The 25890-nt window shown below is 42.3% G+C and overlaps 1 protein-coding gene across 6 annotated transcripts in view; it reads right to left on the bottom strand.

Moving 5' to 3' along the window:
• LOC117353978 (poly(rC)-binding protein 3-like) overlaps positions 1-25890 on the bottom strand; it is a 342700-nt gene that overhangs the window by 302695 nt on the left and 14115 nt on the right. For 4 of the 6 annotated variants that reach the window (XM_033930637.1, XM_033930641.1, XM_033930636.1 and 1 more), the window contains exon 2: positions 7860-8009. The exons of the other annotated variants lie outside the window; for them this stretch is intronic. The gene's annotated coding sequence lies outside the window, so the exon portion shown is untranslated. The remainder of the gene's footprint in view (positions 1-7859; positions 8010-25890) is intronic. 6 annotated transcript variants of the gene reach the window in all.

Below are 25890 nucleotides of genomic sequence, written 5' to 3'. Positions count from 1 at the left end.
CATGTGAGAGATCTGCACAGGGTAGGAGCATAGGAAGATTGCTCCTGCCCCGAAAACCTGCTAGACCACCAGGTAAGGCTTAAGGGGGGTGGGGGGGGGGCTTTCAGTGCTTAAAATAGCTGGGGGAAGCGGGGGTTAGCGGCAGAACCTGTCTGAATATTATTTGCAGTTTTTTAATATTTGCGGGCCGGCTCTGCCCCTAACCCCCGCGAATACGGAGGGGGAAGTGTACAAACATATTCCTTCTCCTATCTTATTCTCAGTTAAATGCTTTGAAGTAAAAATAACAGTTTCCTAAATGCAGTGTAGGAAGGCCGTTGAAACATTTGCAGCCCAAGAAAAGAATGATGTAAAGTCATACTTACAAGTTATTCTACACTTTTCTTGACACATTCTGTCTCATTTCAAATCATTGAAACTAAATGTGTCATTAAAAGTGTGGAATAAATTGTAAATTTCAGGGCTCCATATCATTCTCTTCTTGGTTGGACTGAGAACTTTTCAGTGGCCCCTCGCTTGTGATGTCATAATGCCTCATTTCACCAATGCCTAACAGTCAACCTCATCAGTGATGTCACAATGGCTTGGTTTCTCTATAAATTTTCCCATTTATTAGATGCATTTTCCTCATTGAAACAAAAAGTGTCAAAAAAAGTTCAGAATAACTTGTAAGTTTCATGTCTCCACATTATTCTCTTCTTGGCTGGGTTGAGAACTTTTCAGTGGCCCCCTCCTATAGTCAACAGTCTAATGTGAGAACTGAGCTATCTTGACCTGGGGCCACTGAAAAGTTCTCAGCCTAACCAAGAAGAGAATGATGTGGAGACATGAAACTTACAAGTTATTCCACACTTTTCATTTCGTTTCATATCACTGAAACAAAAAGTGTTAAGAAAGTGTAGAATAATTTGTAAATTTCATGGCTTCACATCATTCACTTCTTGGTTGGGCTGAGAACTTTTCAGTGGCTCCTCATATTGTGATGTCATAATGTCTCATTCCACCAGTACCTAAGAACCAGCTTAATTGGTGATGTCACAGTGGCTTGGTTTCCCTGTACTTGTGCCCATTTGCTAGATGCATTTGCCTCACTGAAATAAAAAGTGTGGAATAACTTGTAATTTTCTTGGTTGAGCTGAGAACTTTTCAGTAGCCCCTAGTACATGGAGGTCTTTTTTCCTGTTAAACTAGTCCGTGAGATCTGATAGTGATTTAATTATATACCTCATTAGGTGCTATTTGTTTTTAGGACTTAAAAATTAACAAAATAAAACTAGATTCTATACAAAACAAGAATAGCAATAATTTAAAAACAAACAGATAATTAAAATCTTAGTGGACAGTCCCATATACATGGGAGGAAAAGGCCAGTTCTAGTCAACTAAATTCAGTTCAGAACAATGATTTAGAAAAGGCAAGCACTTCATACTTCAAAGAAACCTTCCCATTGTACAAACAATTAAAGTTTTAATAAGGCAACAGTCTTTTAAAGAAATCACTTATCTGGTGATAAACACAAATGGTCCCACCAACAGTGGCCAATGTTGCATTTACATAATGAATCCCACATACTAAGAGGCATGCAATAAAGCTACTAAGTAGTAAATTTAAAACAAATCAGAGAAAATATTTTATTACTCAAAGTGTAATAAAATTTTGGAATTCAGTACCTTATAATATGGGAAAAGAAATTAGCTTAGCAAGGTTTAAAAATAGGCTTGGCTAATTTCCTAAAATAAAAGTCCATAAGCCACTATTAAGATGGACTTGGGAAGCGGGATGTGTCAGGAGGGGGGCCCTACCACCTAAAGAGGCGGCTTTCAGTGCTGCTTCTGCTGTGACTGCAGCAGTGTGTAAGGGACTGGTGGTGGGTGGGGGTGGGGCGGAGGCTGGAACAAGGCTGGATACTGCAGGTGTGTGTGGGGGGTCCAACTTCAGGTGACCCCTACCATTGGGCAGCCTTGGATATTTTGCTACTTTCTTGCAGCCCATGCATGTCACCCCAAAATATGCCCTTATTCTAATAGCTTGAGGTACAGGAGATACGCCCATTACCCCCAGATGCTGTATAAATGGCCCAAAGTTAGGTGCAGATCACAGATCTATGGTGCAGACTAATAAGCCAATTAGGCAATGATCATAAAGCATTACATACCTCTGAACCTAGCTATCTGCAATCTTTGACTATTCCCTATACTCTAGATCAGGGATCTCGAAGTCCCTCCTTGAGGGCCGCAATCCAGTCAGGTTTTCAAGATTTCCCCAATGAATATGCATTGAAAGCCGTGCATGCACATAGATCTCATGCATATTCATTGGAGAAATCCTGAAAACCCGACTGGATTGCGGCCCTCAAGGGAGGGACTTTGAGACCCCTGCTCTAGATCAAACATTAAGATCTTTGCAGGATAATAGGTTGCTCTTACTATTAGTAACTAGAACTAGATGGTAATCGACTCGCAATAAGGCATTCTTTTTTAAAAAAAATTAGCTCATAGTCTTTGGAATCAACTTAGTTTGATTTGTACTGAAAGTAATCATAAAACTTTTTAAAAGTTATTAAAAACACATTTCTTTCAACAAGCCTTTGGGATTGACTCTTTTCCAAATGACCATATTAACTAGTCAAAAGGTTTTCAGGCAATTGGACTACAATATGATACTATCTTATTGATTGGACGATTTCTATGTATTTTATAATGCATGTCTAATATAGATCTTTTCTATATATTATGGAATTCTCTTCTGTTTTCCATATATTTATATGTCAACCGCCAATGAACTATTGCTAGATTTGGCAGAATATAACATTTTAATAGACATATTCAATTATTGGTGTTAAGAAATGCCCAGTTGGCAGTAATTAGGAGTTACTCATAGATCTGCCCTACATCCTATTCTATAACATGCATACCTAAACTTCATGGTGTGCAAATCTAAGGGAGCGTGGCTGTGGGAGGGGCATGGGTGGGTCAGGGACGTTCCTAGAAATTAGACATGATGTTATACAATACCTGCATTTTTACGCCTAACTACCATGATTGTGCTCAATGTTAGGTGTGAAATGTGCGCTGATAGTATTCTGTAAAGGTTATTCTGCGCAGAGCACCCTATACAGAATACTAACTTAGCGCGCATCATTTCAACACCTATCTCTGGGTGCCATTTATAGAATCTAGCCTTAAGATCTCCTGTATAGTAGCTCACATTCATTTTAAATGTGCAGTACATAGCTGATATCTAATTAAAAAAATAAAAATAAAAAGGTTGAGAGCCTGAAGCTACTCTATTTAGGGGAGGATATAGAGAAGTTTGTTAAGGTTCTGGGAGAGTCCAAATCCCCCCAAATTCTTGAAATCCATGTCCTGCATGAGTTTCTGAGCACTATAGGGTAGAGAAGCAGTTCACCTTTCCCACAAACAGATCCCAGGGACCGACTCGGATAAACATGTATTACAAAATCTTACGATGTAACTATGACAAATTTTACCTGTAAACTGTATATTGTGTAACCCGTCCTGGGCTCTTTGGGGAGGATGGGATAAAAAAATAAATAAATAAATAAAATCTACTGCTTATTTCTGGGATAAGCAGCATAAAATCTGTTTTTCTCTTTCGGGATCTTGCTGGGTATTTGTAACTTGGATTGGCCTCTGTTGGAAACAGGATACTGGGTTTGATGGATCTTTGGCCTGTCCCAGCATGGCAAGGCTGGCATTTTATGATAAGAACACATGTACTTGTACATGACTTAGGTGTAACCATATGGGGGGGGGGCAATGTTATGTAGACATACAGAAGCCTAAGTGTCTTTATAGACTTAACATAGACACCTACACTTCTCCCTCGGTATTCACGGGGGATAGGGGCACAGCCAGACCGCAAATTGAGAAAAACCGTGAATAACTTCTCATCCGGCTCTTCCCCACCCCCTGCCTCCCTCCCGCCTTCCTCCCGGCATCCTGGCCTTACCTGGTGGTCTAGCAGGCTTTCGGGACAGGAGCGATCTTCCTACGCTCCTGCCCCGTGCAGATTGCCAATAGGAAATGACTGCCGTGAGTTCCCGTAGTCTTGCGATGCCGGGAGGAAGGCTGGAGAGAGGCGGGAATGTGCTAAACTATGGGAAGGGGGGGGTGTTTCTCATTCTTTTGCAATAATGCCATACAACTCTTGTGTGTTAATTTCAGTTGGTCAGTGCATTTCTGCATCTCCTTTGCAACTTTCACCAGTGGACTTCTTCTGATTATGACAGGGGTGGCCATGCAATTGATAACCAGAAACTGGAAGAACTGGGACAGATTAAATTTTTCTTTTTGGTGGGAATCGCTCTGTTTGCATTACCGATATGAAAGAATGAATGCAGAACGATTGGGTAATAATACAATTTTTTTTTTTAATATGAGGCCCATTAGAGGCATTTGTCAAATAAAAGACTGACTGATTGATTAACCTTGATGATTTCTACACACATCCAGGGAGGGTGGGGTGGGGGGGGGGGGGGAGAGTAAAGTACTTTGTTTCTTATTTGTACAATGATAAGTGCTGTTATTTGTATTATTTGACTACATATTTTGTTGGCGCTTTGTATAAAATGAATAAAGATTTACAAAAAAAAAAAAAAAAAATTAACCCAAAATATGGTGTCCTGACCAAGAACAATGATATATTATAGGAAAAGAGATGAGATTTGATATACCAACCTTTCTATGGTTACAATCAAAGCAGTTTACATATTATATGCAGGTACATATTTTGTACCTTGCCCAGAGTCATAGGGAGCTGTAATGGAAATCAAACCGGTTCCCCTGGTTCTTGGGCACCTGCACTAACCATTAGGCTGGAATTAAAAATTTCAAAAAAATAAAATCTAGCAGGACACAAGATATGAAAATCAAGAAACAACATCCATTTTCTAACCTTGAGCTTAATCTCAGCACACGGACAAAAGGTTTTCACCAAACAAGCTTTTTAAAAAAATATTATTTAACAGCAAATCCTTAACGGCAAAGTGGCTAATTTATTAAAGGTACGTAATCATTTTTGCCCCACATATGGGATGACTTTGTCAAGAAATCTGGTGCCACTTTTACAACAGAGCAAAATTGGCCCAGACCAATTAATGAGCCAGGACTTCTAAACCGTGTAGAGCACATAACAAAGTCAACAGTGAGATCATAGGGCAGGGGTGTCCAATGTCGATCCTCGAGGGCCGCAATCCAGTCGGGTTTTCAGGATTTCCCCAATGAATATGCATGAGATCTATTTGCATGCACTGCTTTCAATGCATATTCATTGGGGAAATCCTGAAAACCCGACTGGATTGCGGCCCTCGAGGACCGACATTGGACACCCCTGTCATAGGGTATGCTATCACTGAGCACTCTAGACTCCCAACCTAAAATATCAAAACTAAGAACCATATAAACTGAGTTTTGTGGTTACCAAATGCATGTGGGCATTCTTAGGCTCTAAGAGAAATTACAAAAGTGATCAAAGTGTGAGTGGCAGGAAACATCCCCTCCACACACACACATTTGCTTTTTCAAGAAATCTAGGAACAGATTTTAGCAAAAGGCGATTCTAAGCAGCTGTCCATCTGATACAGTAGATTTTATTCTGGAACTCATTTGACAGAGATAGACACACCATAGATTATTCATGACACAGGACTCTGTTTTGAATGAAATCTCAGCGTTTGGTCCCTTCCTTGTGTCTCCATAGTTTGGAGTTTGATGGGAGAGACATCTCTCCCATCAAACTCCAAACTATGGAGACACAAGGAAGGGACCAAACGCTGAGATTTCATCCAAAACAGAGTCCTGTGTTATGAAATCCTCCTTCACTTTCACAAAGAAAGACAGCAAGGCTATAATTTATTTTAAACAAGGTATTTTAAAAGGAATTCAAATCTGGCCACTGAGCCACAGTAAAAGAAATCATTTAACTTTGTTCTCCATCCAAACTCCTTGAGCAAGAAAGTAACGACAGCCATGTTTGCAAGTTTCTCTAGTTTGATTTTATTTTTTTGTAAGTAATTTACACCACTGCTCGATGGAATTAAATATGCATGTAAGTAAAGCAGGGGTGTCCAATGTCGGTCCTCGAGGGCCGCAGTCCAGTCGGGTTTTCAGGATTTCCCCAATGAATATACATGAGGTCTATTTGCATGCACTGCTTTCATTGTATGCTAATAGATCTCATGCATATTCATTGGGGAAATCCTGAAAACCCGACTGGATTGCGGCCCTCGAGGACCGACATTGGACACCCCTGAAGTAAAGTGATGGCTTGATTATATAGGAGGCAGCACCTCCAAAAACAAACGCCAGACATAAATAACAGAAACTCCAGTGCATGTGGCTAATAATAACATCTCCCCCCCGTGAGGTAAAAACATAACCCAGCAGAGCGAAACAGCTCTTTTTTTGCATTTTCAGTGCTGCCTTTAAGATTACACTTGCAGGGCTGCCCAAGTCCGGTCCTCGAGATCTACTGGCAGGCCAGGAATTCAGGATATCCACAATGAATATGCATGAGAGAGATTTGCCTGCACTGCCTTCTTGGCATGCAAATCTCTCTTATGCATATTCATTGTGGATATCCTGAAAACCTGGCCTGCCAGTAGATCTCGAGGACCGGACTTGGGCAGCCCTGGATTACAGAGATTAGTTTGATTTTAGTACATCAACACTTTGCTTAAACGAAACCTAGGCAAAGCATGCAGGTTCAGCTACTTCTAAGTTACAGATTTTGCAAGGAATGTTTCCCGGCCAAGCACTCACGGGCAAAGTTAAGTGAGATGAGATTTTTCTCTGCTACACCGGACCAGGACCTTTCTTAAGTGCTTTTCCAGCTAATGGCTGCGAAGTAAGAGCAAAAGAAGCTGACAGAACAGGTCTGTTTTCATTCTGACAAAAAAAACTGAAGTTTCATGAGTGCCCCAAACCCTTTTAGTTGTTTGCAGAGCAAACTCTAATTTCAAGCTTCGCATTTCTGCAATGCATGATCGACAGCAAAGAATGTTAATTAGAGAGGGGGGGGGGGGGTAGATGAATGAGTGAGTTTTGTAAGCCAAGTGTCATCCATTCCCCAGTGGGAGGACTTGGAACAGTGACTGAGTTGCTCCTGAAGAAAGTGACAGTTTCCAAGACGCACCGTCTTTCTGCAGTTTCTTGCAATGCTAAGCCGGGTACTTGGGAGGGATACATTTACGAATGGAACACCATTTATTTGTTTCGTTCGCCTTATCGTATAAAATAAACTAAGAGCTGACCTCCCCCTTATTTCTTGCTGCCTCGTTAGTGACTGTGATTACAGGACTAGGCTCAAACAGTTCGGCTCCCTTTGTAGCATCTGTTAGGTGTACGGCAGTGGTCTCAAACTCACTGCCCGGGAGCCACATATGGCCCGCCAGATACTATTTTGAGGCTCTTGGTATGTTTATCATAATCACAAAAGTAAAATAAAACAGTTTCTTGATCATATGTCTCTTTAGCTATAAATTACAATATTATTATTAAGACTTAGTCAAAAGGAAAGATTTATAAACTATAAAGAGTTTTACCTCATGCAAAATTGTCATTTCTCTAATAAGACTTTAACTATTTTTTATGAGGCCCTCCAAGTACCTACAAATCCAAAATATGGCCCTTCAAGGGTTTAAGTTTGAGACCACTGGTGTACGGGGACAACAGAGGCAGCCGACTGTTACTCTCAGAGGGATTTTTGCAAAGTGCAGTCCCTTCAGTTCCTAAGCTGTCCAACCCTCCCGAAAAGAAATCAAAGTGGACCAGTGCCCTAAACAGGCACCTCAGAGGGAATCATCTGGACAGTTCCAAGTGACTGGCAGAAGTACTGACCTGTTGAGCTGTTTCTTAGACCCGAGAAAAACCCTCCTTCACAGTTTCGGAAGTCTCCTCCTTCTGCAGAGCAATAGCGAACGTGGGTCTCTTTCTCTTTCCCTCCTGACTCCGAGTGCGGACAGATGGCCAGGAGCCCTGAGCTGAGCCCTACTGGAAAGAGGCAAAGCTTTACTCCCCCTTCCAATCCCCGTTCCCTAGCCCCTGGCAGATAAGCCTGAGTCAGGCATAGTGAGCTCACCACTCTCCCTCTCCCCCCTCCCCCAACCAATCATGTCAATTAGTACTACATGAGAGGAGCTTCTGCCCAAAATCTGCTTAAGAAAGGACCAGAGGGCAGGGTAATCGCCCCTTTGCTCTGCAATGACCATAAACTGCTCTAAATATCCTAACAGGTCCCGGGGTTTCAGGTTCTAAAGGGATCATCAAGTCGGTACCAGAGCGAAATTGCACAGATGACTAGAGCCATGCAATTGAGGTTAACCACTTGTCGCGGAGTATTTCAAGGGTCAGCACGTTATGCTTCTCTGTTGTACTGTACTTTGTTTCCTTTATAATTTGCCCTTCAGTGATCAGTTTTTCTAACCTTTTCTTCGTTGTGTAGGCCGGCTCTACACTGCCCCCCTCCCCTCCCATTTCCAAAAATAAACTATCTGAAATAAACATAAGTCCTCCATACCAAATACTTTGTTATTTGGAAGCACCAGCATGCAGGGATATCAGCTGTAGGAACAGCATTCCCTTTGCTGTGGACATGTTATAGATCAAATGATATAACAACTTGGAAAGTAACTGGTATGGAGACATTGTCCCCCCCCCCTCGAGGAACCACATTGCAGATAATAAATGAAAGCATACCTTATGGCTCAGCCTACATGTGGCTAAATCCAGAAGGTTTGTGCATCTTTGCCTAAATCTAAATCCCATTGTGGCTGAGATCATGACAACTGTATGAGTGAGCTAAAAGGCTGATCAAATTTTGGTTTGTGGTTATGCCATCAAAAGCAGCACAAAATTCTTTTCCTGCCTTATTTTGGTTTAGGCCAGAAGGTTGTTTTAGTTTTCAGGCATATTTTCAGTTTCAGCTGAAAATGACTCCGTGTTTTCAGTGAAAGTTGAATATTTGTTCTTTGCTCTAATTGTCTCCCTCCCCCCGAACAGAAATCATCCCTCTACCCACACCATCCCGAGTGCCCCAGTCCCTAGACATCCCCCCCCTCCCGGCCTGTTTTACAATCCCTGGTGATCTAGAGTAGGAGTGATCCCAGTGACATCTCTAGACAGCAAACCAAAACATTTCCACACATTTCCTCCACCACATCGCACATCCCTCTCCCAACCCCGTTTTCAAGATTAGCGATAAAAGACACCAATAAACCTCTATACATAAAGAAACCCTTCCCCTTCAGCTAGTTTCAGCTATTTATTTATTTATTTATTTCACATTTACTATATTGCTATAACTGTAAAGGACACACCTTGGAGGTGTGAAAGTCTAAAATCTGAAAAGGAAAGGAATACCAGCATAACAATTGGAAAAAAAATTATCAGTCACTCAAGAACATAGGGTGGATAACAGATTAGAGGACATTATCTCTGCAGCAGTACGCTGACTGCACTGAGGCAACTACATCCACATATTACCTAGAGGAGACGGCTTGGGAGAACAGCCATTTTTTAAGAGCTACCATGAATTCTTTAAGGGAAGGTAAACTATGAAGTGTAAGTGGAAGTGAATTCCAGGTGAAGTACAAAGCTCGGTGACATGTGAACTCTAGCTGAGCCTGTTGAGGTCCTGGCAGGACAAGATGAAAGTCATTCAATGAATGCAGAAGACGGACAGGACAATAAGGGATGGTTAAGGAGACAAGGTAGTCCAGTACCTCAAACTGGGTAAGTTACCCAAGTACAATGACCAATATAATTGATTGCATCATTCAATAAATTCATCTGTGTTGAGTGAAGTCTAGATTCTGTATCGGACTGGTCAGACCCTGACTTGCCGGTTCTGTATCACAAACTCCACATTCCTCAAGAATGGAGCTATATCCCTCTTGCAATTTGTACACTATACCAAAAAATAGTCAAGTTGTGATTATCACCTCAGAAATGGCATGCACTCGTTCTACTTTGTTTAAAGCAGATGGGATTTTGTTTGTGTGGTCTAGTCTTGAGCATTTTTATTTTGGGTGCCAAAGGCCTGCTTTTAAATAAGGCTGGCCCACTTTCCAAGGTAACACAAAAACCCTGCAAAAAAGACATTCAAAACCTAGCAAACTTATCAAGCCATAACAGGCCTAAACCCGCTGGATAGTCCTGTAAATATTAGACTGGGCAACTCAAACTCGGTGAGAAAGATGGAAGGGGACTTGGGCGGATGATAAATGACCACTATCCAGAGAGGTAGAGGAGTGAATAGGTGGATGGCGTGGACTTGAAATGAAGAAAAGTGGCGCGATTGGGGTAGGAGAGGAGGTTGAAATCTGCAAGAAGTTGAGAGAAGAAGCCCAACACCATCCCTTTGACCAGTAGGGCACATTGTATGGGAGAATTGGTAGCCTTTGTGGGATAGGGCAAAAGCTGAAGCAGAGTCCTTGGGGCAAATCCACATCTCAGTTACAGTATGCAGGTGGACAGACCGGGAGATAAACAGGTCATGAATATAGGAAAGTTTGTTGGAGGTAGAGTGAACATTCCACAGAGCACATGAGAAAGGAAGAGAGGAGGACGGAAGGAAAGAAATAGGAATAAGGTTGGCGTAGTTACACATTTAAGGAGACAGATGACGTGGAGGGCCAAGGTTGGGATTGGTATCCCCCACAGTGAGCAGGAGAAGTATGAGAACGCATCGAACTGAAGGGGAAGTCTGACAGCGATGACGAAGATACTCGCAGAGAAAAGAGAAGAATGCATGGAAGGGAGACGATGTTTGAACTTGTGAGCGAAGAGTACGGAAGATGACAAGATAGTTAGTGTGGAGATAGGGAAGGCAGAAGGATAGTGTGGACTGGTGGGGTGGACTGGAAGGGGACAGGGAGTAAGTTTGGGGAGAGTGAGTATGAGAAGCAGAAAGTGAATTGGAGCCATAAGGAGAGGAATAGTGAAGGAAACAGAAACGTACAATGGAAGTATGGTAGTAAGAATAGGGAGGCATCCTCAGGAGGCACACGAAGGAGCGCATTAAGGAACATGTGCTCCTTGTTTGCGCTCCTTCATTGCGTGCCAACGGCTCTTGCCGCCCTTAGGGGGCTTTGAATAAGTAGGGAGCAGGGCTTGTGAGATCGATCACCTGAGTGATTGATTAGTAGTTAGTAGGAGGAGCTGCAGCCAGCCAGAAGGCACCATTCAGAGGCAGCAGGGGCCAGGGCTACAGGCTGTAAGAGAGGTGGGGGCAGCAGAGGTTGACATGGAAGAAAAGGTTAGCATATTTTTTTGAGTGCAAGCTAGTTAGTAGGGCGGTACGCAAGGGGATAGAGCAGACAGGAGCAGATGAGCTTACATGTACTAACCAGAAGCAGGAGGAAAGAGGATGGTATCCAGTACAGAGGCAGAAATTAAAAAGGGCACTGCCCTGAGGGAGCTTTGCTTAAGTAGGGTGCAGGGCTTATGAGATCACCTGAGTGACTGATTGGCAGGCAGTTAGTGGGCAGAACTGTAGCCAACCAGAAGGCACCATTCAGAGGCAACAGGTAGCAAGACAGGTGGGGACAGCAGAGGTTAACCAGAAGTAGGAGGAAAGAGTATCCAGTACAGAAGCAAAATTTGAAAAAGCCTCTGGGCCTGATTCTATAAAGGACGCCCGTTCTCAGCAGCCGAATAAAAGATTTTGAGAATTGTACACAGGCGCCCTGTACAGGCAGTGCCCGGGTTAAGAACGAGTTTTGTTTTTTAAACCATTCTTAAGTTGAATTTTTATATAACTCGGATCCTGTACAGTACACAGTCTATAAAAACATTAAAAAACCAGTGCTCAAAACAAAGTACTGTAGCTTAAATAGAAAAGATAGGAGGTTTACAATTACTTTTGTTCTTCATACGTCCCACTGTTCCCACTCCACCACCACATCCAACATTTCTCCCTCTCATCTCTCTCTTCCCCTTGCATCTGTACCTCACATCTCTCCCACCACCATGTCCAATATTTCTTCCTATGCCCCAAAATTCACCTCTCTCTTCATTTCCTCATGTGCACTGTCTCTACTTTCCCTCTCACTCAGGCATCCATGCTCACCAATTCTCCCTTTCTATTCCCTTCCTCACCTCAGCAGCTCTTTCCCTCACTCCTTCCATTGTTCCATTCTATCTCCCAAGTTCATGCTCCTTCCTTTCATCCTTCTTTCCATCCTTTATCCAAAGTTCATGCTCCCTCCCTTCCTTCTGTGTCCCAATGCGATCCTGTTTCTCCCTTCCGATCCAAACACAACCCTCCTCCTCCCTTCTATGTCCCAATGTGCCTCTTGTCGTCTTTCCCTCCTTTCTCTGTCCCAAATTCATGCCTCCTGCAGGTGTTTACCTCTTCTGACTGGCTCCCTTCTCTTATCGCAGTTCTCTATGTTGGTTTTTTTTTGGTCATATCTGTATTAAGGATTTGATTCAGATTTCAGGTTTATTTAAAATTTGATAATATCGCCTATAAAACTTCTATGCGATGTACATGATAAAAACATAGTCATTATATTACAGGTTAACATCTAGACAGAAACGGACAAGGACTAACGATACAAACAGGACTGGGGTAGAACTATTATCGGAAAGCAACATATATGGGAAAATACAGTTGGAATTACAAGGGAAATTCAGGGGATGTCTTGTGGGATGAGGTTGACAGAGAGTGAGCTGTTTTTTTTACTCTCTCTCTCTCTTTGGTTCATTTACTCCTTTTCTTGGAAAACTTGAAATCATAGCTTGTAGTATGTTCAGGGTCCATGAGGTGTTTTGGTATGTAGTATGTCTGCTTCAGGGGCAGATGAAGTTTCTCTTTTTCAAAAAAGAAATCTCAATACATTAGCTCCAGTTTGGAAGTTTATTTTGACAATGTTTTAGAATGTGTTTGCTTTTTGAAGGCTCTGTTTACTGACGCTCTGAAGGGGTGTCGCATCTCGCCCCTCCCCCCACCACCTTGGGAGAAATATATTTATTTTAAAATGGGGGGGATGGGCATTCAGTCCTACCTATGCCACTGGGAGTTATATTTGCAATGGCACAGAGAGGAGCACTTTTGATATGACGTCCAAATCCGAGTTTGGACGTTTTGAAGAAGACTCACAAAAATTCAGTAGCGAACGTGCCCATTTTTGAAAACGTCTTTATATTATAAAAATGGTCATTCCTCAGATATGCTTTTCCTCAATGTGTCTATCTTTTTGAACCATTAAAAAAAAACCCCACACACATTCAAAAGAAAACTGCACAAAACAAGCCACTGGGATGTAGAAGGGGCCAGCAGTTTTTGTAGACTGACCACACAGACATCCCAGCAGAGCAGTGGGGCACCTTAAGAGGCACTGCAGTGAACGCCACATAAAAAAGGCCAGGTATGCATCTCACCATAACCCCCTTATAGTCATAGTGTATGGTGAGCCCTCCAAAATCTACAGGACCTAACTGTACACCACACCAATAGTCCTTATGCTTGTAGGTACATTTGGATTTGAGTGGGTTTTGGAAGGCTCACATAAGAATAGCCTTACTGGGTCAGACCAATGGTCCATCAAACCCAGTAGCCCATTCTCACGGTGGCCAATCCAGGACCCTAGTATCTGGCCAAAACCCAAGGAGCAGCAACATTCCATGCTACCGATCCAGGGCAAGCAGCGGCTTCCCCCCCTGTCTTTCTCAATAACAGATTATGGACTTTTCCTCCAGGAAACTGTCCAAACCTTTCTTAAAACCAGCTATGTTAACCGCTGTGCATTTCTGTGCTCATTCCTAAAAACAATTCTTTGATGTTAAACAGGGGAAAACACTTCATCGATTCTTCCCCTGAATGCAGGGACTCTCAACCTAGTCCTTAGAACATGTAAGCAGCGGAATGCTGCTTTGATTAGGGGGTGGGGGAGCAGGAGCTCTGCCCTGGCACACGACCTCTAAACAGCTCCCAAGCCCCACACCCACCTCGTCCCGGCGCATTAGTTAAATCTTCAGCAGCGTCCACAAGCAGGCCTGTCCTCGGAAGTAGAATGAAGGGCTCTAGGGCAGGCCTGTTGTCTGACGCTGCACAGTGGCTGCCCGAAGATTTAAGCAGAAGGTAAAAGGGTGGGTGGGAGGGCCAAAACAAAAAAAAAGTGACTGCGAATTTTTGGGAAGGCCATGAACCCTGTGGCTTCCCCCGTTCCGACGCCTAGGTCAGGACATACCCAGCCAATTTGGATTTAAAATATCCACAATGAATATGTGTGAGATTGATTTGCATATAATGGAAGCAGTTAGGCCCGGATTCTCTATAGGGTGTCGATAATGGCAGCCACCTAAAAAACGGCCGCGATCACGTGCTAATCGTGCAACAGTGCCCTATAGAGAATCACGCCTCCGTGAAAGATAGGCACAGGAAATGTAGGGCATGGTTTTTTGGGCTTACATTTCTGGTGCCTATCTATGTCATGAATTAATGGCGCCTAACACCACTTCTGGCATTAGCCACGCCACTAGTAGTGTTAATCGCTGTAAAGCACCTATGTAGATGCGATTCCAGCACCTTTTATTGAGGTGCTGGTAGGTGCTTTATTTTCACCATTTTTTGCCGTTGTGAAGGCATTTCTCAATTAAATTAGGCCACCTACCAGCACCTGAGTTTCGGTGTCTGAGTTTATAGAACATCCTCCTATATGCAAATCTATCTCATATATAGTCATTTTCCTGAAAACCTGATTGGCTGGGTATGTCCCAACTGACTTGAGAGCCACTGTCTAATTGAATAATAATGGAATTAATAACTTTGTGACAACTTTCCACTGACATTCGGCAAAACACAAAAACAGCCTTATAAATCTTTGTGTGGAGCTATCCTTTAAATTGCAGTTATGACACATTGACAGGTTTTTCTACACACACTATCATGCTTAGTCATTTTGTTGATTTAGGAGTGGGAGACTACAAGGGGCTGCTAAAAAGTTCTCAGCCCAACCAAGAAGAGAATGATATGGAGCCATGAAATTTACAAGTTATTCCATACTTTTCTTGACACTTTTCATTTCAATGATATGAAATAACTTGTAAGTTTCATGGCTCCACATCATTCTCTTCTTGGATGGGCTGAGAACTTTCTAGTGGCCCCTCATATTGTGATGTCATAATGCCTCATTCTTCCAATGCCTAAGAGCCAGTCTCATCGGTGATGTCACGATGGATTGGTTTCCCTATACTTATGCCCCTTTACTAGATTCATTTTCTTCACTGAAACAAAAAGCATTAAGAAAAGTGTGGAATAACTTGTAAGCTTCATGGCTCCACATCATTCTCTTCTTGGCTGGGCTGAAAACTTTTGAGTGGCTCCTCGTGTTGTGATGTCATAATGCCTCATTCCACCAATGCCTAAGAGCCAGCTTCATTGGTGATGTCACAATGGCTTGGTTTCCCTATACTTGTGCCCATTTACTACATGCATTTGCTTCATTGAAATGAAGTGTCAAGAAAAGTGTGGAATAACTTGTAAGTTTCATGGCTCCACATCATTCTCGTCTTGGTTGGGCTGAGAACTTTTCAGCAGCCCCTCATATTAGGGCTCATTTTACAAAGCTAGTCAGTGGCGAAGTAAGGGGGTGCAGGGGTGTGTGGTCTTCCTGGGGGTGCTGGCACCCCTCCTCCTCTCTGCTCCCTTCCCATTCCTCCCCCTGCCACACACTCGTCCCCTTCCCTTTTCCCGTACCTTTTTAACTTGGGTGCGAGCAGCCATGAACTTACTGCCCGTGTTGGCGCTCTCTGATGTCACTTCTGAGACCCACACCTATGAAGTGATGTCAGTGAGAGCGCCAAAGCCGACATGGGCGCAAGTTCGTGGCTGCTTGCGCTGAAGTTAAAAAGGTATGGGGAAGGGGCGCATGGGCACATGCGCATCGTAGGGGGGGGGGGCGGGAAAGAGGGTGGGAAAGGGGCATCACTGGCTGTAGATTGAGATTTCTACCGCAGGCTGATGAAGTAAATACTCCGATGCGCACAGGAATTCTATGAGCGTCGGACCATTTACCTCGCTAGCCCACAGTAAAAACCTCTACCATGGGTTTGTATAAACCAGCATTAATTTATTAAAGCAAAAAAAAGTGGTCTCTTACTTCCCCTCCTTTTACAAAACCGCGGAAGCGGGTTATAGCGCAGATCGGCATGCTGAGTGCTCTGCGCTGCTCCTGACACTCAGAGTTCTTATGAGCATCAGCGCACCGGCCTGCACAAAAAAGCGCTTCCGCGATCTTGTAAAAAAGGGGGTGGGGGAGGGGGGTTATACAGAAACACAGACCATGATAGATAAGACTCATCTAGTCTTCCCAGTTTTCTTTCTGAGATTCTAGATCCAATTTGATGTTCAGCGTTCACATCACTTCACAGCTAAGGATCTTCCACAATTATTGTAGATACATGAAAGCCACTCTGATTCCCAGATCTTAGAGCAATGGTCTCCAACCTTTTCCCACAATGTGAATACGAGAAAGCTCCGAGGGCCACCAGAAGATTTCAAGCTTTCACATATTACTAATTTTGCAAACCACCTTAACCTGCTTGTTCAGACTGAGTATTAAACATTAAAAACGAATACTAAAACTGATTCTAGAATACTTCAAGGATAAATTTTAAAAACTCACTTTATTTTGGATTGTCAACAGTAGCAAATTCCATAATTGACACACTTGAGTAACACACCCAAAAGATTGTTTGCAGTTACTATATCAAGTAGGCAAAAATAAAATGAATACATTTTCAGGATTTGAAGAACACGTCAGCCAACTGTTTGAGGGCTGTAATGAAGGACTCTAGAGGCTGCACGTTAGATACCACTGCCTTAGAGCATGCACAGACAGCAAATACCAAACTGTAAGAAAACAATACAAGGTAAAAAATATGGTACTAGAGATAGGGTTACCATATGGCTCCAGAAAAAGGAGGACTGGGAGAGAACTTTGCCAGTTGGAGAGACCTTACATCCCAAACGCCATCTTAGGGAGTGAGGGCAGACTGGAGAAACATCTGACGCGGATACCAGAGAAAGTATCGATGCTGAATTCTCTAGCAGGCAGTGAGGTAGACATTCTTCTGAACAGTTGAGGTCCTTCCTTGGTGCATAAAAGACATGCAGCTTTGTGGCATGTGGCCACAAGTACGTGTCCGAAGAGGCGTGCCCTAAGGGGCATGCCAGGCCCCTTGGAGCTCCGTGGAGATCAGTGGTGTACATACAGGTTAGAATTCTTTTTTCCCTCTTTTTAGGTAAGACAGTAGTCTAACCATGGGCAAATGTAAAGGTAGTGGCGTACCAGGGGCGGGGGTGGAGTGGACTGCCCCAGGTGCACACCTTAGGGGGATGCACAACCGGCCAGGTCCGGAACCTCCTGGGACCTGCACCTCAGCACAGCTGCCGGTCCACCCTCGCGACCATGAAAAAGGCTAAGAAGCTGGCGGGAGCGGTTTTAAGAATGCCCTCCCGATCTGGCTCTGTCCCGCTCCCTTCGTGATGCCATCGGACAACGTTCTCAGCCATTGGTCACCAGTGGGGCTGACGTCAAGAGACTGGCTTGGCCGACCTTGCCTGGGCACTGCAACCCCAGCCGCCAAAACGCTGATTGCTTTTGTTCTCTTCGCAGCCCCGCATTCTCGGCCAGGTGAATCCCGTGCAGTGCACGGCTAGAAGCCAGCTTTCTGCATTGACAGCTTGATAAAGTAGTTAGAGAAGAAGTCCCTCTATGAATTCAATTTGCACCAAGTGCCCCAGTAAACTGTTTAGTTTTCAATTAACTCCAACTTGGCTTTTGATTAAATGAATTGTGTGTTAGAATGGTGTTCTAAGCTTCAGCACACAGTGGTCTAACAAACTACAAACATGCTAAAAAAAAACAACTTACTTCAGATTCACTCAATTGATAGCATGCAAATGACTGAGGCACTAAAAAACATGCAAGATCAGTAAAAACAGCCATGGTAATCTGCAGTGGATTGCTGCATTCTGAGTAATATATATTTTCTTTCCTATCAGTTAGTGCATGAGCAATGATTGGCTCATGCACTGACAGGAAGGGAATCATTACAAAAAAAATAAAAGGCTGGCCAGACTCCCTATCCCAGCTCCCTATTCTTTACCCCCACTAGCAAAAATTATCAGCTCTCCAGATCCCTCCCAGGCACTACCAGGACACACTGAGTCAGGGCACTCAGCACAAAGACCCCTCAACTTGAAGCCTCTAATACAGGTGGACCCATTGGGTTAACAATACTTACCTGATTTGAGGAGAGAACCAACATCCTTCTTGTCCTGCCACCATCTTGAACAGTGTCATGCCTAATCTTTCATGGTTTGTGTTAAAAGTCAGATTTTATTTTAAAAAAATTGACTGATGATTAAAGGAAGCATTCAAGAACGAGTGGCTCTGAGTTATAGAGCATGGTTCTGGCTCTCTTCTAATGGTCATAATTTTTTTTTTTTTACTTTTTGATTTGTTTTATGATATGTGAATATATTGAATGTGGGATTATTTATGACTCACAGGCAGTGGCCTACAGGGGGCGGGGAGGGGGGTAAAAAAAATGATGGGCCGGGGGTGTGTGTCAAAAAATGCCCTAGGTACGCCATTGCGTACAGGATTGGTAAACCCCCAAATTTCTATTCCAAAAGTAGGTACAATTGTTATATCAGGTCTCATGGATAGACATGTAATCCCAGTAAATATAGGGAATATGGATAGATCTCAGGAGCTCATTTCATCAGAAGTCTCATTAAGTCCTCCTATAATTTCACCAGAGGTAAGGGAATCTTGCAAATACCTTTCTCATAAAAAACTTTAAAGAAATCTTAAACAGAATCCCTTGGGAGTGTTGTTCTGCTGTGAGAAACTCGTAACAGCTTAATGTGTTTCATTAGTTTTAAAAGGGGAGGAGCCTCAGATCCCCAAGCGTTGTAAAACTTCTACAACCGCACTAGAAAGGGAATTAACCTCACGGGGGGAAGGGGTAAAAAGCGGACCTCACGGACCTTACGGACTTCGCGGATCTAAAACCGCACGTCCTTAAAAATCCGAGGTCCGCGCCACTTTTGAGGTCCTTGCCACTTTTAGTCTCTGGCTCTGACAGAGCTCTATGACAATTTAACTCTGACGGATCCTAGCATGGGGAGGGAAAAGCATTAGGATCCGTCAGAGTTAAATTGTCATAGAGCTCTGTCAGAGCCAGACTAAAAGTGGCGCGGACCTCAGATTTTTAAGGATGTGACGTGCAGTTCAGATCCGTGAGGTCCGGGAGGGAGTCGATGGCCTGAGCTGAGCTGCAGGGAAAGCAAAGGCGAACTTGTCAATGCACGGACCTCGGATTTTTAAGGACGTGTGGTTTTAGATCCACGAGGTCCGTAAGGTCCGTGTTTTACCCCTTCCCCCTCACGGGCTAACGCCGGCGAAGGGACCAGCAGAGATAGCAGGAGAGATAGTTACCTGCATTTAACACTCAGCTTTCAACGAGCCCTGCCCTGAAGTTTAAGTTAAGTCTTTTGATTTTTTCAGCACCATTTATTTACTGATTATTCATTTACTTAAGATCTGTTTTCAGGGAGGGCAGGAGGGGGAGGTTAGCTGGTGAGGTTAATTTCCTTTCTAGTGTGGTTGCTGAAGTTTTACAACGCATGGGGATCTGAGGCTCCTCCCCTTTTAAAACTAATGAAACACATTAAGCTGAACAACACTCCCGAGGGATTCTGATTAAGATTTCTTTAAAGTTTTTTTGTGAGATTATTTGATTCTTTCTCAGATCCTGTATATATTTTTGGTAATCCCAAGAGGTTTCCCAGGCTTTGCTAGGTGATCTTCCCAGTCATCTTGGTCAATCTCAGATTGTTTCAATTTTGAAAATTCCTGAAAGAGTATATATGGTTGAGGCTGGTAATGAATCACCTAGCATAGAGCCAACCAAGGAGATATATTTATTTTTCAAATATCTTGTAAAGATATCTATGGAGGGTTTGATTAGAACTGTAATATCTCAGACAGCTATCTTTCTCTAAACAAGTATGGGGAAAATTTGAAGATGTGGACTCAAACTTAATGTTACTTGATAAACATGTCTCAACTATGGAGACACAGGTTTCTAATCTGAGAGCTACTTCTATCTCAGCAATTAAAGATTTTCAATCTATACATTTTAAACTGGAAATGATGGAAAATGTTCGCAGATCTAAGAATCTTCGCTCCTTAATTTCCCCCTCTACTTATTATCTTCAGAAATATTATTTAGATAGTATTTAAATGAAGTATTGGGACTGATAAACTGATTCAATTCAGCTGAGTAATTGTTATTTGCCAACTAGAAAAAAAGATTACTGATAAACAGCAGAATAAGGATCAATTGATAACTACAGAAGTGGATCTGACTGTGTTTTTGGAAGACTCTCAGTAAAATATTACACCCAGATCCACTTTATTAGTTACATTTGTCCATGAAAAAGACAGATAATTGGTAATGAAAACTTATTTCGGAAAAAAAGATGTTAATTTTTGCGGTGGAAAAAAAAATATTTCTGGATGTTTCCAAAGACGTGAAGCATTTTTTTGGCTATAAAGCCTCGAATGTTAGCTCTGGGAGCTACTTTTTTTTCTTAAGTATCCCTGCAAATATCTCATTACTTTTCAAGAGAAGGAATATGTTTTTGGGGGAGATTCATTGCAGTTAGATGAATTTATTTACAGGATATGAGATAAAGAGCTAAGCTTATTTGGAGTGTAAAAGATTACTGATCACATGAAAACAGACATGATTATGTCTGGGTTTCCTTTCTTATTTATTTTCTTTAAATGTGGCAAGATTTCCCTTCTAAGATATGGACTTGTAAGCATTATTATCTGTTGATATGTGAATATTTATATTTGCCCTTTAAATTGCCTGTCTTGTTTCTATGTGCAAATGGAAATGTTATAAAATTGTCTAAAATAAATAAAAATGAAAAAAGAACAGATTGAGACATCCGGGTTGTACTTCCATAGGCCACGCATAGGTACGGTAAGCTTATTGAATGCAGGTACCCTCCAAAAGTAGTTAAACATGCCTGGAAAAGAGCTTGCAGTTGCCATCAAAAGTGGTTGTTCCACCCCCAGGGGCACAGAGGTGAACAAGCCACGGTGTGTGTATTACCGTTCTCCAGCCAAAGTCACAAAATGAAACAGATCATTCTAAAACACTGGCCGGTATCACAAGTGTATGAAAATATGTGGAAGGTCCCGCGGTTTGCTTTTACGCGAGGACGTAATCTAGCAGAGATATTAAAGCACAGAGGAGATCAGAGGGGGCATGATTTGGAACCCCATACCTGCTGCGGCCAGTGTGTTTATTGCCAGCAAGTATTAATCAATGATTATGTGATAATTCTGAGATCAGGGGGTAAGAAGTTCTACTTGAAGTCTGGAACCAATTGCCTATCTCAGGCTATGGTATACTGTATCATGTGTCCATATGGTAAATTCTATGTTGGACACATGAGACGGGTTATTAAATTGCGTATCGCTGATCATCTTAGTAATATTTGATGCCAGCATCAAACAGCCCCCCTGGTCAATCATTGGCTGGAGTGTAGACACTGGGTAGAAGATGTTAAGTACACTGTGTTATTGAAAGCCAATAAAGATACAGGGAATGTGTCTCAGTATTTGTTACAGCAAGAACATAGATTCATATTCCATTGGCATACTCTAGCCCCTGAGGAGTTGAATAACAAGATTGATTGGTCTATGATTTAAATCCCTTATGGTGTTCCGTTGATTGGTTAGGAGGTCTGCCCTTACATGACGCCTTGATTGACGTCGGTAATTGGGAGGTGTTTTATGGGTGTGGACTGCGTGGAGGAAACGCGTCGCCAGAGCTGTTTGTTAGCTGGGCGGAGGAATTCTGTTACTCGGCAAGCCTTGATTTGAAAGTTTAATAAATGTTATTTAGTTTGAAAGAGATATACATGTGAATTTTGGTGCTTCATGTGCTTTTTGAACGGCAGGTTCCACTTTTCACTGGGTGGTGGTTTGATTTGTTATGTTTTTTCCCTGTAGTGTTCCCTCCTGAAGAAGCCAACTGTGAAACCTAGGTTGGGGGGTCAGAGAGAATATGACAGCAGTTTGGAATAACTTAAGAATGTACCTGGAGCAGTTGCAGAGTTGTATCTTCGCCACCATGCATAACAGATAAGTAACAGTTTTTCCAACTAATTGAAAATTTATGCAGTTTTATGTTGGAATTGGATAGAACGTAGGTTCTATGTCAGCAGGTGGTAGAGACGGTGAACACGCTATGATGGTCTCTAATACAACTGGCTCCGTGAAAAATCACTAGAGTTTTGGTTGTGGGTCTGAGCGTTCTTGAAGCCTTTTTTGAATGTTTTTTTTATTATCATTATTTTTTCTTGTTTCATGGTGATCAATGAGAATCCTTTTTCTGGAGCCATATTGCAACCCTAACTGGAGAATTTCTGTTGTACATAGAGCATGCTAATTTTCTCCAAGTACTCAAATCAAGAGAAAGGCCTTCATACACAAGGCATTTTCTATGCCGTGGCTGTGGAAAATATCATATTGAATAAAGGCCAACATTACAATCGTTCTTACAGCAAAGAAAATAAAAGGCATTTTCATTTCTAAGGCTAAGAGAGACTGTGTGACAAATTACACATTACTTACAAGCTAATTAAAGCCCTGCTCATTAAGGAGAATCGCAATTGGCACAAAATGGAAGAACATGAATATAGACCGGGATCCTACGATTATTAGTCTCTTGAATTTGCTTTTCCAATTTGGAAGAAGCAATGCCATGTAGTAAAACAAAACAAAAAAAGACATGTTCTCTTCTAAAGGCGAAAATACTGTTATAAAAGACATTCAACAACTCTTTCAAGGATTATCTCTTCCTTTCCATCTACAATATTTATAACAACGTATATTTGCCTAATAGCAGCTTAGAATAGTTTTCCTGGGAAGGACCTACATTGGCATGAAAGAACTCTACATAAAAAAACCTCTGGAGGAATATCAAAGTAGCAATACGATGAGAGCAAGCACCGCACTGCTTTTCTTTCACACAGCCCTGCCCCTTGGAAAAAAATACCATGGTTTATGCTAGTTCTTTGTCTGAATAAAATGTTGCAGTTCAGAAGATAAAGACACATCGAGTCAAGCAATTAAATAGCTAAATAAATGAATCAGCAGAGCAGAAGTGGCAAATTTAATTACCACTTAGTGCTAGGAAGGAGAATTAATTATAGGGTCCATGAACCACATGCCATTCTACCTAAAGCATGCGTTTCCATTCTTCTGGGTCATGCATTGCAAATGCAGCGACAAGATGCTGAAAAATAAGGAGCCATTCAGACAATGATAATAAAGGTTGTCCTTCCAATGGTGATGGCTGACATCAGAAGGAGCTTTGTTTTGGATGGCCAGAGTTCTAGATGTACAGTGGACCCTATGTAAGGTTACCAGATGTCCGGGAAAACCCGCACATGTCCTCTTTATAGAGGACCATCTGGGTGCCCGGATGGACTTTCCAAAACCCCGTAGTTTACCTGGGTTTTGGAAAGCCCCGACCTCCCAGCCGCGTCTGGAGAGCCTCAGAGCATGCATGGATGATGTCACATGCATCCGTGCATGCTTGGAGGCCCTTCAGATGTGGCCCAGAGGTTGGAAAAGATGAGGCTTTGTGGAGGCGGGGCTGGAGGCAGAACATGGTGAGACGAGAGGCAGAATGGGGGGGGTGTTGGGGGCGGAGCAAGACGGGGCTGGGTGGCAGAAAAGGGCTGAGCCATGTGTCTGGGTTTCTCTGTGGAAAAATCTGGTAACCCTCACCCTATGCAACTAGAGAAATGCTCCCGTTCAATAAATACCATTTAAAATTTCCCTGGGAGTAGCAGTATTCTGATTCCTTCGACCTGGGAATGAGGCTATTAAACAATAGCCAGGCACTCTGCTTTTCTAGAGCCTACCAAAGGATTAATCCTACCCTTTAGCTGGTGTTTGTTTTTTTTTAAAATCTAATATCTTTATATTCTCTCCAGTTCATTTCTCCTCTTCTTTTTCTTTCTTTCCTCTTTCATACCCCCTACCCCATCGTATTTTCCATACACGTTACTCTTTTGAACTTTAAAAAAACAAATTGTAGTTCCGCCTACTTTACCCTTTTGTATTAGTTGTTTGTATTTCGATTTGTTTACCCTATTTTAATTTTAGCTCTTAAACTGTAATAGTATGTGTTTTTCTTTTTTGTATGTTTTAATGACTTTTCTTAGTATTATATTTTGCTTAATAAAACAAAATAAGTGATTATATCAAATTTTAATAAAAACTTGAAACTGTAGACAGGAAGACCCCTTTAGGCTGATTTTTATTTTATTTACTGCCTATATGGTAGGCTCTAGGAAAGCAACCATGCTGGGCTCCCCATTATGATATAAATATATTAAACTAAAAATAGGGCCCAACAGTTCTAACTGCAGAAGAAAATCAGCAGAGGAAGAATAAATAAGAAGTATTGTTTGCTGACTCCTCCTGCTGACCCAGAAGACAATGCACAGGAACATTAAGATCAAATGAACAGCACCGACATCTTCTCGGTTACAGCCCTCCAACTCTGGAACTCCTTACCAGCCTACCAAAAGGAAGGAACAGTACTAGATAGATTTAAAGGAACCTTGAAAAGTTTTCTTTTTTGGCGTGCTTTCGAAACCTACGAACCAGATACGGGCAACGTCAAACATTTTCTCTTTCTCCTTTCCCTTAACCCTGATCAATTTTAATCCTCAGCTTTTTCTTAACCCCTCCTAACTGTTCTTCCCTTACATGTTCTGTCCTTTAACCATTGTAGTTCCTTCCCCTTTTCTCTGATCACTGAGTCAGTCTGTTTCTTTTGTTTGAGTTTGTCCATACTGTAAATGTTATTGTGTCCCCCCATTTTTTTTAAGTACTGTACATCGCTTAGAACTTGAAACTGGAAACTGGAAAAATAGACCTTGGTGGTAACTCTGATTCCCCTCCCTCCCCCCTCTGCTTTCTGCAGTTAGCTGACTTAGGGGAAACATTTGCCTTGGAAGCCATATTTCTGAAAGGGCCCCTCATAAATATTTGAGTCCTATTTCTGTGCCTTAATCCTATGTTGCTTGTCCCTCACATGCACGTTTCAAAGTGGCATGACTTGTAGACCACTGAAATTCTGTTTGGGTGAACAGTGTCTTATGGAAAACAAATCCTAGGGTTCTTTTTCCCGCCTACAGAAGCTGTCAGTCACTGGCAGACCGCTGATCAGTGAGGAAACGTTAAGTGAGCACCGTCCGATTTTCATTTTTGACAAAATGACAGAAAAAGTTGAACGCTACTGCATTAAATTTTGTGTAAAGCTTGGCGATTCCCAAGTGGAAACGATCCTGCCCATTCTTCACATTTGATAAGGAGTTTCCTGGCCAAACACAACACACTTGTGATTCCTCAGGCTCCCTACTCTCCCGACATGGCTCTGTGTGACTTCAGGCTTTTCCCCAAACTGAAAATACCCCTGAAAGGATCAGATTTCAGTCAAGAGAAGACATCATGCAGAATGCGACGGACCAGTTGCGAGCAATCTCAAAAGAGGCGTTCCAGCGCTGCTTCCGACATAGGCAGAACCATTGGAAAAAGTGTGTGGCAGTCCAAGGGGACTACTTTGAAGGAGATTAGTAAAAGATTGTTGTTTCTGAATATGTGTATTTTTTACGAATAAAGATCAGATACTTTTTGAACAGCCCTCGTATATAAACGTTTTCAAAACTATTTAAATAGTGAAAGAGCGCCCTCAGTGTGGGTTTGTAAGCTCTGAAGGACTGCTCGACTGAGCAGTTCTAATGCTTGCA

This window comes from Geotrypetes seraphini, chromosome 2 (assembly GCF_902459505.1).
Source record: "Geotrypetes seraphini chromosome 2, aGeoSer1.1, whole genome shotgun sequence".
Lineage (NCBI taxonomy): Eukaryota > Metazoa > Chordata > Amphibia > Gymnophiona > Dermophiidae > Geotrypetes > Geotrypetes seraphini.
This window is presented reverse-complemented; position numbering and strand designations above follow the sequence as displayed.